The sequence below is a fragment of the Macaca nemestrina genome, chromosome 6 (genome assembly GCF_043159975.1).
Source record: "Macaca nemestrina isolate mMacNem1 chromosome 6, mMacNem.hap1, whole genome shotgun sequence".
Lineage (NCBI taxonomy): Eukaryota > Metazoa > Chordata > Mammalia > Primates > Cercopithecidae > Macaca > Macaca nemestrina.
In genome coordinates this window covers 87,820,004-87,834,304 of record NC_092130.1, presented here as the reverse complement: position 1 = coordinate 87,834,304, position 14,301 = coordinate 87,820,004, and the positions used below count along the sequence as shown (strand labels likewise).

The following is a 14,301-nucleotide window of genomic DNA, read 5'->3' as shown; positions in this document are numbered from 1 at the left end:
ATAATCTCAATGCCCAAAATGGCAAAAATGGGTAAGAAAAGACTATAGGCAGGCTCATTTACTAACAGAGATGAAAATGTCCAACATAAATTAATGAATTTAATCAATTTAGTTAAGCAAAGTGTGTCCATCTATATCATCTAAATGTCTATGTCTATATACATATATCTACTTAACTGTGTCATAATCAAGTAAGATTTATCCCAGGAATTCAAGGATAGACTGATATTGCTAAATCTAGTAATGTAAGCTGCCATATTAACATATTTAGGAGAAAAACCGTAAGATCATTTCAAAAGATACAGGAAAAAAAATTCAACATCTATGTATTATATTAAGAAACTTTTAGCTAACTAAGAATACAAGAAAATTCTCTTAACCTGATATTTAATAGTAGAATTTTGAAGCATTCTCTTTAAAATTAGAAACAAGATAAAAATGTTTATTAGTACTGCTTCAAGTTAGGCCTATACAGGAAATCCTAACCAGTTTTTTGGGTTTTTTTTTTTTTTTTGAGATGAAGTCTCGCTCTTGTTGCCCAGGCTGGAGTGCAACGGTACGATCTCGGCTCACTGCAACCTCTGCCTCCCAGGTTCAAGCGACTCTCCTTCCTCAGCCTCCCAAGTAGCTGGGATTACAGGTGCCTGCCACCATGTCCAGCTGAATTTGTATTTTTAGTAGACACGGGGTTTTACCATATTGGCCAGGCTGGTCTCAAACCCCTGACCTCAGGCAATCCGCCTGCCTTGGCCTTCCAAAGTGCTGGGATTACAGGCATGAAACACCATGCCCAGCCCCTAACCAGTTTTAAAAGTCTAAGAATTGAAAAAATAAAAATTATTATTTACAAATACTATGATTATACAGAAGATCCAAGAGAATCTACAAACTGTCAAAACTAATGAGACAATTCAACAAAGTTACTGGGAAAAGATCAACATACAAAAAATTAATAGCATTCCTACACAGAGGCAATACCCAAGCATAAATGTAATAAAACATCTCATTCCAATAGAAACAAAATCACAATGCACCTAGAATATATCGAACAAAATCTGAGTAAAACTTTTACAGAGGAAATTCTAAAACTTTACCATCAGGCATAAATGGAAACTTAAATGAATGGGAAGATATACCATGTTGGTAGATGAAAAAAATTCAGTTTCATAAAAATGTCTGTTCTCACTAAATTATTTCAATAAATTCAACTCCACCAGAAATCCCATGAAGGTTGTTAACAGAACTTGACAATGTGACCCCTATAATTCACATGTAAAAGAAAAGACTGAAAATAAGATACTTTTGAAGAAGATGAACAATGTAGAATGATTTATCCTAACAGCCATCATCCTATAATAAAGCTATGATAATTTAGACGGCATAATGTTGGCATAGAGATAAACAAATCAACCACACAGAATAGGGAACCCAGAAACAGAACCACATATATATGGCAATTTGGTACTGAATATTGTTGGTACTCTATACTAGAAAGTTGGCAATACAAATCATTGAGGAAATGATAAATTATTTTCATAATGATACTGAGAAAATTAGTTACATATGGAAAAAAAATTAGACCATCTCGCGAAATAAACTCCAGGTGGATTTTTAAAACTTAAGGCTAGAAAGCAAAAGTTGTAACATTTTTAGAAGAAAAAATGAAAATTAACCCTATGACATCAAAATAGGAAAAACTTTCTTAAGACCCAAAAAAGTAGAAGCCTTAAAGGGTAAGGCCAAAAATATTTACACAGTAAGTTTTGAAACCTCTATACATCCATACATCACAAAGTAAAAAGATAAGCCGGTGTAACTACCGCCCCTGCCTCTGGGAAATGAAATTTCTGTGGAAGGAAGCGTGAGCAGTAACCAGGCCAACCTAGAAAGGCTTTCTTTCTGAGATTTCACTTCCCTATCAACTCCTCAGCTCGAGGCACCAAATAATGTCATCTGAAATGTTGCCAGCATTTTTTGAAACTTCTAATGTTGACAAAAAGCAAGGCATAAATGAACATCAAGAGGAAAGCCAGAAGCCAAGATTAGGTAAAGGGTGTGAACCAGTATCTAAACGACAAATGAAAAAACTAATAAAACAGAAACAATGGGAAGAGCAATGGGAACTCCACAAACAAAAGCGGAAAGAAAAACGCTAGAGGAAAAAATTGGAGCGACAATGTCAAATGGAATCAAACTCAGATGGAAATGACAGAAAACGTGTTCGAAGAGATGTTGTTCATAGCACCCTTCACCTCATTATTGACTGTAGTTTTGATGACTTGATGGTATTAAAGGACATTAAGAAACTTCATAAGCAGATTCAACGATGTTATGCAGAAAACCGACGGGCACTGCATCCTGTGCAGTTTTACTTGACAAGCCATGGAGGTCAGCTGAACAACAACATGGATGAAAATGACAAAGGATGGGTCAACTGGAAGGATATCCATATCAAACCAGAGCACTATAGTGAACTCATAAAAAAAAGAAGACCTGATTTATCTTACATCAGATTCACCTAATATACTGAAGGAATTAGATGAATCAAAGGCTTATGTGATTGGAGGATTAGTAGATCACAACCATCACAAGGGACTCACATATAAACAAGCATCAGATTATGGAATCAATCATGCACAGCTCCCGCTTGGAAATTTTGTGAAGATGAATAGTCGAAAAGTTTTGGCAGTTAATCATGTGTTTGAGATTATTCTGGAATACCTGGAAACAAGAGACTGGCAAGAAGCATTTTTTACTATCTTGCCCCAATGGAAAGGAGCTGTTCCCACAGACAAAACCTGTGAAAGTGCTTCTTATGACAATCAGTCTGTCAGGATGGAGGAATGTGGATCGGACAGTGATTCCAGTGAGACGGAAGATAGCAGAAATGAACTAGATTCACCACGTGAAGAAAAGCAGGATAAGGAAAATCACACTGAATCTACAGTGAACTCTCTGCCACACTAATGTTACCTGGTTTCCTTTTAGTTTAAGGAAAAATTAGGAGAAAGCAAGGTGCTGTATAGAATATTGAACATTTTATTTTCTGTTATTTCTGCTGTGACATTTAAAAACTTTTTTTGGACCTAAATAATAATAAAAATGTCCTTTAAACTTTGTAAGAAAATATTTTTGATTTAGAATAAGATTTAAATGTGTATTTTTGTTCGTTTTTAAAGCCTCAAATAGTAGTTTCTAGATAATTTTACTTTATTAATATATTTTCATACTCTTTAGAATGTGCCTTCTGACCTCTCAGTTTTTTAATTTTATAGTCACATCAACATCTTTATGATCTATTGCCTACGTATCTGTGAAGGCACATATTCATAAATATACTGTCAATCTATCAGAATATTGTGTATGGTAGGTTACCCTCTATTTGCAGTTTTTATGTTTAACTTAGTTACTTGAAAGAAATGTAGTAATTTTAGGAAGAAGTATCAGTTTGATAGACTTAGTTCATTTCTTTTGGACTATGGAACGCATATCTGTTCCTTCTTTGTGATGCCTTTTTATGGTTCTGAAGTAATTACGGAAGAGTTGAGAATCTCTTTAATGCATTTTCTTAATTCTTACAATGGTGATAAGTTACTCCAATTATAAAATTGAATTTTGCAGACTAAATTATTTTATAAGGCTGTTGCTATTGAAAGATCAATTTTGTCTTTACCTGCATTTAAAATGGAACAGCTTTTAGCAGCTGTGGGTTTTTTTTCCATATAATTTTTCAATTTGTTGGCTCTTAAGATGAATAAAGTTTATATGTGCATCTGCCTCCTCTCCTATAAGAATACGCATACTAATTTATGTTTCTATAAATCAAATACACATGTGAAAATATGCATATAAATATATTTATATCTGTCCTCATCGTGTATGGTTCTCAGTTATTAACTAATGATAACATGATTGATTTGCCATATATCTGTATTACTTGAATAATACTGAAATACTTTATTATTCTGTAATACTGAATACTTATTGTACTACTTGAATGGTTGCGTTGAACACCCTAAGAACAATTTGAATTTTATTAAGTACAAAAATCCTTAACTAAACGTTTGTATGGGAATGTTGGTAAGACATAATAGTGTAAAAGGGAGCTGTTTTAGTTTTCTATCCGTAATTGTATATGCAGTTAAATGTTTAAGGTAAAATGATCAGTCTCTGTCACAGCTAAAAGATTTCAGTAGCCTTCATTGAGTTTGGGTAAAATGAGTTGCTGTTCTTTGTCTTCTTTTTAATACATAAAACTTATATTTTTAAAATGTGTAATATACTATATATGTTACATACTAACATATATACACACACAGAAAGTTTATTGGATTTAGTACTGATATTTACTGTCTGTTTTTGTTACTTTATTCTTAGTAATCTATCATAGTTACCTATTTTAAGGTGAGGTCTATAGGCAAGATATGTAAGTAAAGACAAGCCCTACAATTTTAAAATAACAAAGCTTATGTCTTAAGTTGTATTTTTTCAAAGGTTCATGTTTTTCTCAGTAAATGTGGTTTATTAGCATGAAATATTATGCCTTTTACTTAAATTATGTAATGTAAAATAGGGCCCTGTTTAATTATTAAAGGTGGGGGAAAATCATTCCAAATAAAAGTTTAATTTTTATTAATTACAAAAAAAGATAAGCCACAAAATGGTACAAGTTTACAATGCATATGACCAAAAATGAATGATTATTAAAAAATGAAATAAGAAAAAGGTAAAAACAAAAGAAATGAAATGTAAATGGACAATAAACATATGAAAGGTTGCTCATCCTCACTATTAGGGAAATGCAAATGAAAGCAAAACAACATTTCACACTATATTCTAATAATATTAAGTATAAGCAAGTATATGAGGAAAAGGAAATCTTACCCACTGCTAGTGAAACATAAACTGGTATTGCTACTTTGGGGAATGGCTGACTACATCATGCAAAGTTGATAATGATTACAACCAATAAGCACACACCCTAAAGAAACCTTTACACATGCCTGGCAAAGGAACAAGCATAAAAGTATTCCTTACAGCATTGTTTTAACATTTAATACCTAGAAATAGACTAAACATCCATAAATAAGTGAATAAATAAAATGCAGCACATTTATATAATGAAACACTATGCGTATCACTGTAGATAAATCTCAAAAACATAATGCTGAGTAAAAAAAACAAGCTCCAGAATATGTACAGCATGATACAATTTATATAAGTTTAAGAACATGCAAACAATAGTATACACCAGAACGCTCTGCAATAATGAAAATGTTCAGTATCTGCATTGTCTAATACAGCAGCCTCTAGCGATATGTGGATATTAAAGAATATTAAACACTTATAATGTGGCTAGTACTCCAAAGAAACTGAATGTGTTTTCTTTTAATTAATTTAAATAGCCACATGTGGCTAGCAGATACCATACTGGTAGAGCAGGTATATAAATTTATGAATACATAAATATAAATATATACAATCAAATAAATAAAGCTGGAGGAAGAATACATACCAACTTCAGGAAAGTGGTTATCTCTGAAGAAGTAAAATGAGACAGAATGGGATGTGAAGGAACTCAAGAATCTTTAGGAACTTTTATTTCTTTACAACAAAAATAAATATAAAGCAAACGTCAAAATACTTAACATTTTAAATCTGGTTAAAATATTGTTAATATTGGTTAGTCTGCTTTTTCAGTATGTTTGCAATTTTTCCCTATTTAAAATTTTTAATATTTCCTATTTTAAACGTTTCATTTTCATTTCTTTGAAGTATTTCCTTTTTAAAATTTTTAAATAACTTTTTGAAAGTAAACTGTATTTAAATCTTTATACCTATAGAGCTAAACCCAAGGGATCAACTATCTTATGTATAGTCTTGATGAATATGTAAAACATTGAGAAAATAAGAAACTAGAGCAAAAAAAATGATACCATATGCTTGTAGAGTTCCTAATTTATGTGACGTTTTACAATTAATTTTCAAAGATCCAACCAAAATATCTCAAAAATGTGTTATTTTACTTAGATTCTAAATAGAATGAATTGAGACAAACATGAGTTTATCTTATAGGTAAGTTAGAACGATTAAAAATACATTAAATAAAATACTGAAAACAGCACTGGACCCAGGGTCATGGCAGTTTTTATTAACTTTCTAGAACCAGTTTATATTAACTTTGTGTGTTCTGTTTATCTAGGTTTCCTCATTCGTACAGGCTGAACTAAAGAGTCTCTGATTTCACTGCAATTCTTTTAAGTTTCAAACTTTTAATCAAGTTTCATTTCTTCTTTCAAATGCATATGTAATAAGTTATTTAGAATAATCATTTCTTTGTATCAAAGTGTCAAAACTCTGCACATCTGAAATCTGTATTCCCTTAGTGTCATCTAACTCCTCCTCCTTGCCCATAGAAAAGCCAGAAAAAGAAAGAATAAAGTAAATACATGATCAGCTAGTCAATGATCCATGGTTCTCAAAGAACCTCATTTTTCAAAAATGGAAGCTTTTCTACTAGGTGGTTGTGACTTTTAATGGGTCTTATAATCAACACATAAAATCTTCCAGCTATTTTATTTTAGATATCCCAAGACTCTGAACAGAAAACTGATTCTCTATATAAGTTGCAGCTTTGCTCACATTAATGTTTTTAATTCACAAAAATCTAAAACCTATATATTAGCCAGAAATATCAATTCATTCAGTGTTCTCTCCAAGTTATCATGCAAAGAATGTGGAAGAATTAGGTCTCTCTGTGCTATTCATCCATACAACTCTTAGTTATATCACTCCGTGTGTGACAGAAATGCCCAGATTAAAGAAGTCTGATTGTTTATTATTGTTCTAGTTGACCTGCACAACTGTTATTACATAATAAGGCTTTGGGTTAAATTATTTCAGATGGTGGTACAAATGACAGGAAATGGCAGTAATTCTCTTCTTTTTATTTTTTGGCAAAATTATTGAGACACTCCTGACCTCTATCACCTTTCATAAAATATACATACAACTTAAATTCATGTGATGCTTAATTTTATGTGTCAATTTGAATGGGGCCACGGAGTGCTAAGATTAAATGTTGTTTCTGAGTGTGTCTATGAGGGCATTTCTGGATGAGCTTAGCATTTGAATCAGTAGACTCGGTAAAGTACATTGCCCTCCCCAATGTGGTTGGCCATCATCCAATTAATTGAAGGCCTGAATAAAACAAAAGGTGAAGGAAGGAAGAATTCACACCTTTTTGCTTCCTGCCTGCCTGTTTGAGCTAGAATATAGGTCTTCTCCTGCCGCTGGACTGGGATTTACACCATCAGCTCACCTCGTTCTCAGTCCTTCAGAGTCAGAATCACATTACACCACCAGCTTTCCACCAGTCTCCATCTTGCAAGGAGCAGATCATAGGACTTCTCTGCTAATTCCTCAGAATAAATGTCCCTTACAGTCAGGTGCTACTTAACAATATTTAGGTAATGATGGATCTCATATATGACTGCGGTCTCAAAAGATTATATGGAACTGAAAAATTCCAATTGCCTAGTGACACTGTAGCCATCATAATGCACTACATACAAATATGTACAGCAGGGGTCCCCAAATCCCGAGCCATGGACCAGTACCAGTCCGTGGCCCGTTAGGAACTGGGCCACAAAGCAGGAGGTTAGCGGCTGGCCAGCAAGCATTATCACCTGAGCTCCACCTCCTGTCATATCAGCGGTGGCATTAGATTCTTACAGAAGCACAAACCCTATTGTGAACTATGCATGCAAGGGATATAGGCTGCACACTCCTTATGAGAATCTAATGCCTGATGATCTGAGGTGGAACAGTTTTATCTCAAAACCATGCCCCATCATCCCTGGTCCACAGAATAATTGTCTTCCACAAAACCGGTCCCTGGTGCCAAAAAGGTTGGGGACCACTGATATATAGTACATAATACTTGATAATGATAATAAATGACTATGTTACTGGCTTATGTATCAACTAATACTAGACTTTTTATTGTTATCTTACAGTGAGCTCCTTCAGGAGCCTCAGGCAAGTCCTTCAGGAGATACTCCAAAAGAAGGCATTATTATCATAGAAGATGATAGCTCCATGCATGTTATAGCCCTTGAAGACATGCCAGTGGGACAAGATGTGGGATGGAAGACAATGATATTGATGATCCTAACCTTAATTAGGACTAGGCTAATGTATGTCTGTATCTCAGTTTTTAATAAAAAAAGTTTTAACAGTAAAAAATTAAAAAATAGGGAAAAGCTCATAGAATAAGGAAATAAAGGACTTTTGTGCAGCTGTATAATGTGTTTATGTTTTAAGCTAAGTGTTACTGTGTTTTAAGCTAAGTGTTATTACAAAAGAGTCAAAAAGTTTTTTAAAAGTTTATAAAGTAAAAAAGTTAATTTATCAACTTTAAAATATTTATTAAAAAGGTTATTTTTGAAGGAAGAAAAATATTTCTTTATAAATTTAGTATAGCCTAAGTGCACAGTGCTTATAAAGTCTACAGTACTATACAGTAATGTCCTAAGTTTTCATATTCACTCACCACTCATTCACTGACTCAACCAGAGCAACTTCCAGTCCTGAAAACTCCACTCACGGTAAGTGCCCTATATAGGTGTACCATTTTTTATCTTTTATGCTGTATTTTTATTGTAGTTTTTCTATGTTTAGATACACAAATAATTACCATTGTGTTACAAGTGTCAACAGTACTAAGTACATTAACATGCTGTACAGGTTTGTGGCCTAGGAGCAATAGGCTAAACCATATAGCTTAGGTATGTAGTAGGCTATACCATGTAGGTTTGTGTAAGTATACTCTATTCTGTTCACACAAGGACAAAGTCACCTAATGACACATTTTTCAGGAAGTATCCCCATCATTAAGCAACACATGACTGTATATCCTATTGGCTCTGTTTCTCTTGAGAACTTTCACTAACACAGTTAACAAATGTTTCCTGTAGACATACAAGCAGCCAACAAACATATGAAAAATTCTCAACATCACTAATCATCAGAGAAAGGCAAATCAAAACCGCAGTGAGATGCCATCTCATACAAGTCAGAATGGCAATTATTGAAGAGTAAAAAAACAACAACAGATGCTGGTGAGACTGCCGAGAAAAGAGTATTTTTATACGTTGTTAGAGAAAATGTAAATTACTTCAGCCACTGTGGAAAGCAGTTTGGAGACTTCTCAAAGATCTTAAAACAGAATTACCATTGAACCTAGCAATCCCATTACTGGGTATATATCCAAAAGAAAATAAACCGTTCTACCAAAAAGACACATGCACTTGTATGTTCATCGCAGCACCACCCACAATATCAAAGACATGGAATCAACCTAGTTACCTACCAACAGTGAATCTGGATAAAGAAAATGTGGCATATACATACCATGTAATACTATGCAGCCATAAAAAAGAAGAAAATCAAGTCCTTTGTAACAAGAAAGAGGTCATTATCCTAAGTGAATTAAGGCAGGAACAGAAAAACAAACACTATATATTCTCACTTATAAGTGGGAGCTAAACAATGGGTACTCATAGACATAAAGATAGCAACAATAGACACTGAGGACTACCAGAGAGGAGAGGGAAGGCAGGGGACAAAAGCTGAAAAGCTAACTACTGGGTACTATGCTCATTACCTGGGTGACAGGATCAATCACATCCCAAACCTCAGCATCATGCAATAAACCCAGGTAACAAACCTGCACATGTAACCCTGAATCTAAAATAAAAGATGAAATTATTTTTTAATGTCTCCTGGAATTAATTAGCTTCCCAACCTTAATAAGGCACTATTTTTCTTACTAAACATAAGTACTATTTTTAGCGTAGGGGGAGATTCAAGCTTGTAAAGTACAAGGGAACAGAATCCCCCATATCCAAACAGGAAAAAGCATTTTATGTTTCATTAATTCTAGTTACAATAGTTGACCCTCATGAGAACACCATAAACCAGGATTTGACAGATAGGATTACAGTGTAGTTCAGTATATAATTACAATGCAGTTTGAAACACAACTTACCTTTCATGTTCTATTATATATTCAAAGTCAACATAACACTGCTGGATGTTAAATACAGGACTACTTATAGGAACACTTGTTTTAAGTCCAAGAATTGAGAGGAAAAGGAGAAAAAATATTTTCAATTGGTATTTCTAGTAACACCCAGTGCTGCATATTCCATTCCAACTACTAAACATGCAATGAATTGTTACTCTTTGATAAATCTAAATCGAAATAAAAAGGAAACATGAATATAAGCTACACTATCCTCATGATTAAAGCATACAGCTCAAAGTCATACATTTTTATTCCTCCAGCTTCCAACCAGCCAAAGGATTTTTACCTCCAGCACCCATTAAACATGAAATTCATTCAGGGAGCTCTGTGAGTGATAAAGTAAAGCTGCTGTCATAAAGTCTGGCCAGTTTCCTCTGCAAATCTAGGAGAAAGACTGAGAGTATGTAAGTGTTGACATTATTTATAAATTATAAAATTATTCAGCAATCAATAAGAACTTAAGTATTATTAACATATCTCTTTTATTTCACTTAAGAAAAACATTTAGTTGGAGCAATTCTTGCTGATGCACTGAATTAAATGCTTGAGGAAACAGATCTAATATTATACAACAGTATAATTAGTAATCAAAAAGGCTAACCATTTAATTTTAAAGAACTTTAAGCTGAGATTTAAGCTTTACTTATGAAAGAAATGAAGAAAAGGAAAATACTTTTGTTTCATGAAACCAAAATATCCTTTTTAAAAATGTTTTAAATTTATTATAAGCTCTGCTTATAAGAATAAAAATACTGTATAAATAGTCCATGTAACAAAGTAAAATTTAAAGTGAAATTAATGGGTTCCCTCTATAAGCTTAAATTTCAACAAAAGTAAAAACATCAATAAGAAATAATATAAATTTTTAATGCTTTAATGCTTCCATTAATATCTTAGGGGAAGAATTTTATTTGGCAAGCTTCTTAGTTCCCAAAGTCTTATTTTCCTACTTTTCAAGGCAAAGAAACACTATATATAATAAAGTGACATGTGTAAAGAGATAATTTAGCATATGAACTTATTCCACTGATTTTAAGTGTATGAAGTAAAATTGTGTGTTTTGTTCTCTAATGTTTAACATTATTTTTTAAATTGATTTCAAATCATTCTTTATTATATCAAAATTGTTTAACTTTACCTAGCTAATTATGGGTGGGAGATCATAATTGTATCAAAACTCTTACCACTAGAACTCTGTGATATATAAGATATATATAATAATGTTACAGATTACTAATGGTAGTTCCCCACTTCTTTTCATCATTCAAATATGTACCATCATTACTTTTTCTATTTCTCTCAAATGTTGTGAGTTCTCTTAAGACCACATACCTCTCCTTAGTGTTTATGGTTGTTTTAATTTTAAACTTAATTGTGAAATTATTTGATTAACAACTATCTCTTATACTAGACTGTAAGCAAGGACAGAAATCATGTCTCTTTTTACTTTTACTTTATCCTCAACATCTAGCATAGTGTCTGGCTTAGAGTATATGATCAATAAATATGTGCTAATCGATAGATAATATTAACAATAAATGGTGATTTTTTCCCCTTCACTTTTAGAAAATCTTTCCTATCTGCAGTATAAATTGGGCCTTACTAAATAGATGACTGAATAGAGATAATGCCAGAAGATCTTCCTCACATGCAGCTGTACATCCAAGAAACATACCACTTTTGTCTCTTTTTTATACCATTTTTACTTATTTATGGTTAAACACAAGGTAATAAACTGAAAACAGAGTACATCCCTTATCAATATCTACATCCAATGAAGACTTCTAGGATCTGCTGAAAAGGTACATAGTAAGAACAGAAATTAATAACCATGTAACCAAGAAACTGATGGCCAAGTTTTCATAGTTAATATGGTCAAATACTGGAGCAAAGACAACTTGTGCCTGGCACAAATAACTGCACAAAAAATGAATGAATGAAGTCTTCTCCTCAAAAGGAACTAGCTCTTGCCATGCCTACTGCAGTATTTTTCTACATCCAGACAAAATGTATATGTGCATTTTATATATACTCCACACAAACACACTCACACAGAGTGTTTTCAGAGGAAGTAAACAAGGTCAAAAGGTAAGATTGCAAGACTATAATCTGAAGGGAATTTTAAATATAAGGACATACATGACCTGAAATATATGGCCCATATGAAACTTCTCTCTAATCTGACAACAGACAAAACAGTTGACCTTTCTGGAGTGTTCTCACCCTTTCTAATAAAGAGTATGGTTGATATCTCTCATATTAATGTAAAAAGAAATAATAAAAAACTTATATTTGTACTGTTTTTCTTTATATCCCTTCTCATTCTAAAGAAAGTATTTTAGTGGTATATTAAACAGTACTTTATAATTCACAAGGCATTTCCACATAAATTCTCATTTAAGCTACACAACAACTCTATGAGTTATAGAAGTAAGTATAATACTATTAGCCCTATTTTACAAACGAGAACACTAAGGGCCAAAGAAGTTAAGTGAACTGTCAGAGATACAAAACTAATAAGCAGAAAATCCAAGTCCATAACCCAGATGTTCTGACTCTTCATCTTTTCATTGTACCACAAACAGTAATGTAAAGTTAAGGTATTTAAAATACATAGTGGAAATACCAAATATTACACTAGCAGTGTATTTCTGTGAGTTTAGAAACTAGGACAGAATAATCTGAGTCTTTTATATTATCAGAAAAGAAATATCACTATTTTATTTGGAATATTACATTTCTTCTTCCACCATGCAATGCACTAGTCAACAACAAATTTACTACAATGGCACCTATAAGCCAGACTCAAAGATAAATCTAACAGCAGATTCACTCAATTACACAGTTAATACAAACTATTATATAGTTTTTTATTGAAGAATATAATGAAGATATTTTCCTGAATCTCTCACTGATAAAATGCAATCTTATCAATTGATTCACATTATTGTTTTATATATACTTCTCATAAAGTATGTTTGTCTTATTATCATCCTCCCTAAAACTCCAGTAAGATTTTTGAAGTCATCCTCAGGTTCTAAATGGAATAAGTAATTGTTTGATACTTTCTTGCTAAGTCTTTCAGAGAAATCAGATTTTAGTTCAAATAAAAGAGCCACTTTCTTCAGCTGATAAGACTCTTCCTGAAAGAAAAGCACCAAGTAAGAAACACACTGGTGATATCTCCTGTTAGTTCTTTACAATCCTAATCAAAACTTTTTTTAAAATTTTACTTCATTACATACTTTTCTTTTGACATTTTCTCCTGCGATGGTTTAATTTTTGTTAGTTTTGTTTGTTGTATGTCTCAGAGTGTAATCCTATTATTTCAACATACATTGTATTAGATATTTAAGACAAAAAATGTAACTATGTAATTGCAGAATATCCTCAAAGATCTCATTAGAAAGGGAAGCAAATTTTAAAAGAATGAAGTAGGTACTTTTCTTACAAATTTACAATGTTACTGAGCAATAATAATCAGGTAAGATCATCAGTCATATATGTATGCCATAAAACTTAAATGTAATCACATTTATTTATATTCTTCTTATCAGAAGAGTTGAATGATATAAACAAATTGGCCACCAAGACTTTCATGCCATATTCTGGTGAAAATTGGGTTAAAGCAGGAAGAATGAGACTATGTGGGTGACCTATTACATACCACTTTTTGTAGTTTACAAACTTGAATAAGTTTCAACTAGAAGGAAAAATAAGAAAAAATAATTCGTTATCTGCATTTCTTTTTTCAAAGAGACAAGGTCTTGACATGTTGCCCAAGCTGTCCTTGAACTTGGGGCTTAAGCGATCCCCACTCCTCAGCCTCTTGAGTAACTAGGACTAGAGGCATGTGCCACTGTGTCCACCTTCTCTGAGATTTTTTGAATTATTATTCAAAAGACCTCTACAATATATTACAGGTCTAAAATTATCTTTGAAATTTAGGCTCATGAGAACAAGAGTTTTTCAAAATTGCTTTTACGATAAATGTTAGTAATGTGATACAGACATAGTGGTAAGTAGACCTAGTGTCTCCAGACCTGAGACTGTGTAGAAACAGTAGAAAGACCACCGAATTGCTCTTTTCCAAAGTTATTAGACTGATGGTCTTACAATTGGTAGTGTATTAGAATACTATAATTCTGGCTTCATCTTTGTACGGAAACTTACAGTTTCAACGTATTTCCACAATGTTGATTTCACTCAGT

The 14,301-nt window shown here is 32.7% G+C and overlaps 1 protein-coding gene and 1 pseudogene across 1 annotated transcript in view; one reads left to right on the top strand and one right to left on the bottom strand.

The window, feature by feature from the left end:
• Positions 1 to 14,301, bottom strand: part of LOC105491959 (serine/arginine repetitive matrix protein 1-like) — a 159,868-nt gene that overhangs the window by 80,639 nt on the left and 64,928 nt on the right. The window lies entirely within an intron of this gene.
• LOC105491961 (tRNA methyltransferase 10 homolog A pseudogene) lies at positions 1,839 to 2,967 on the top strand (annotated as a pseudogene).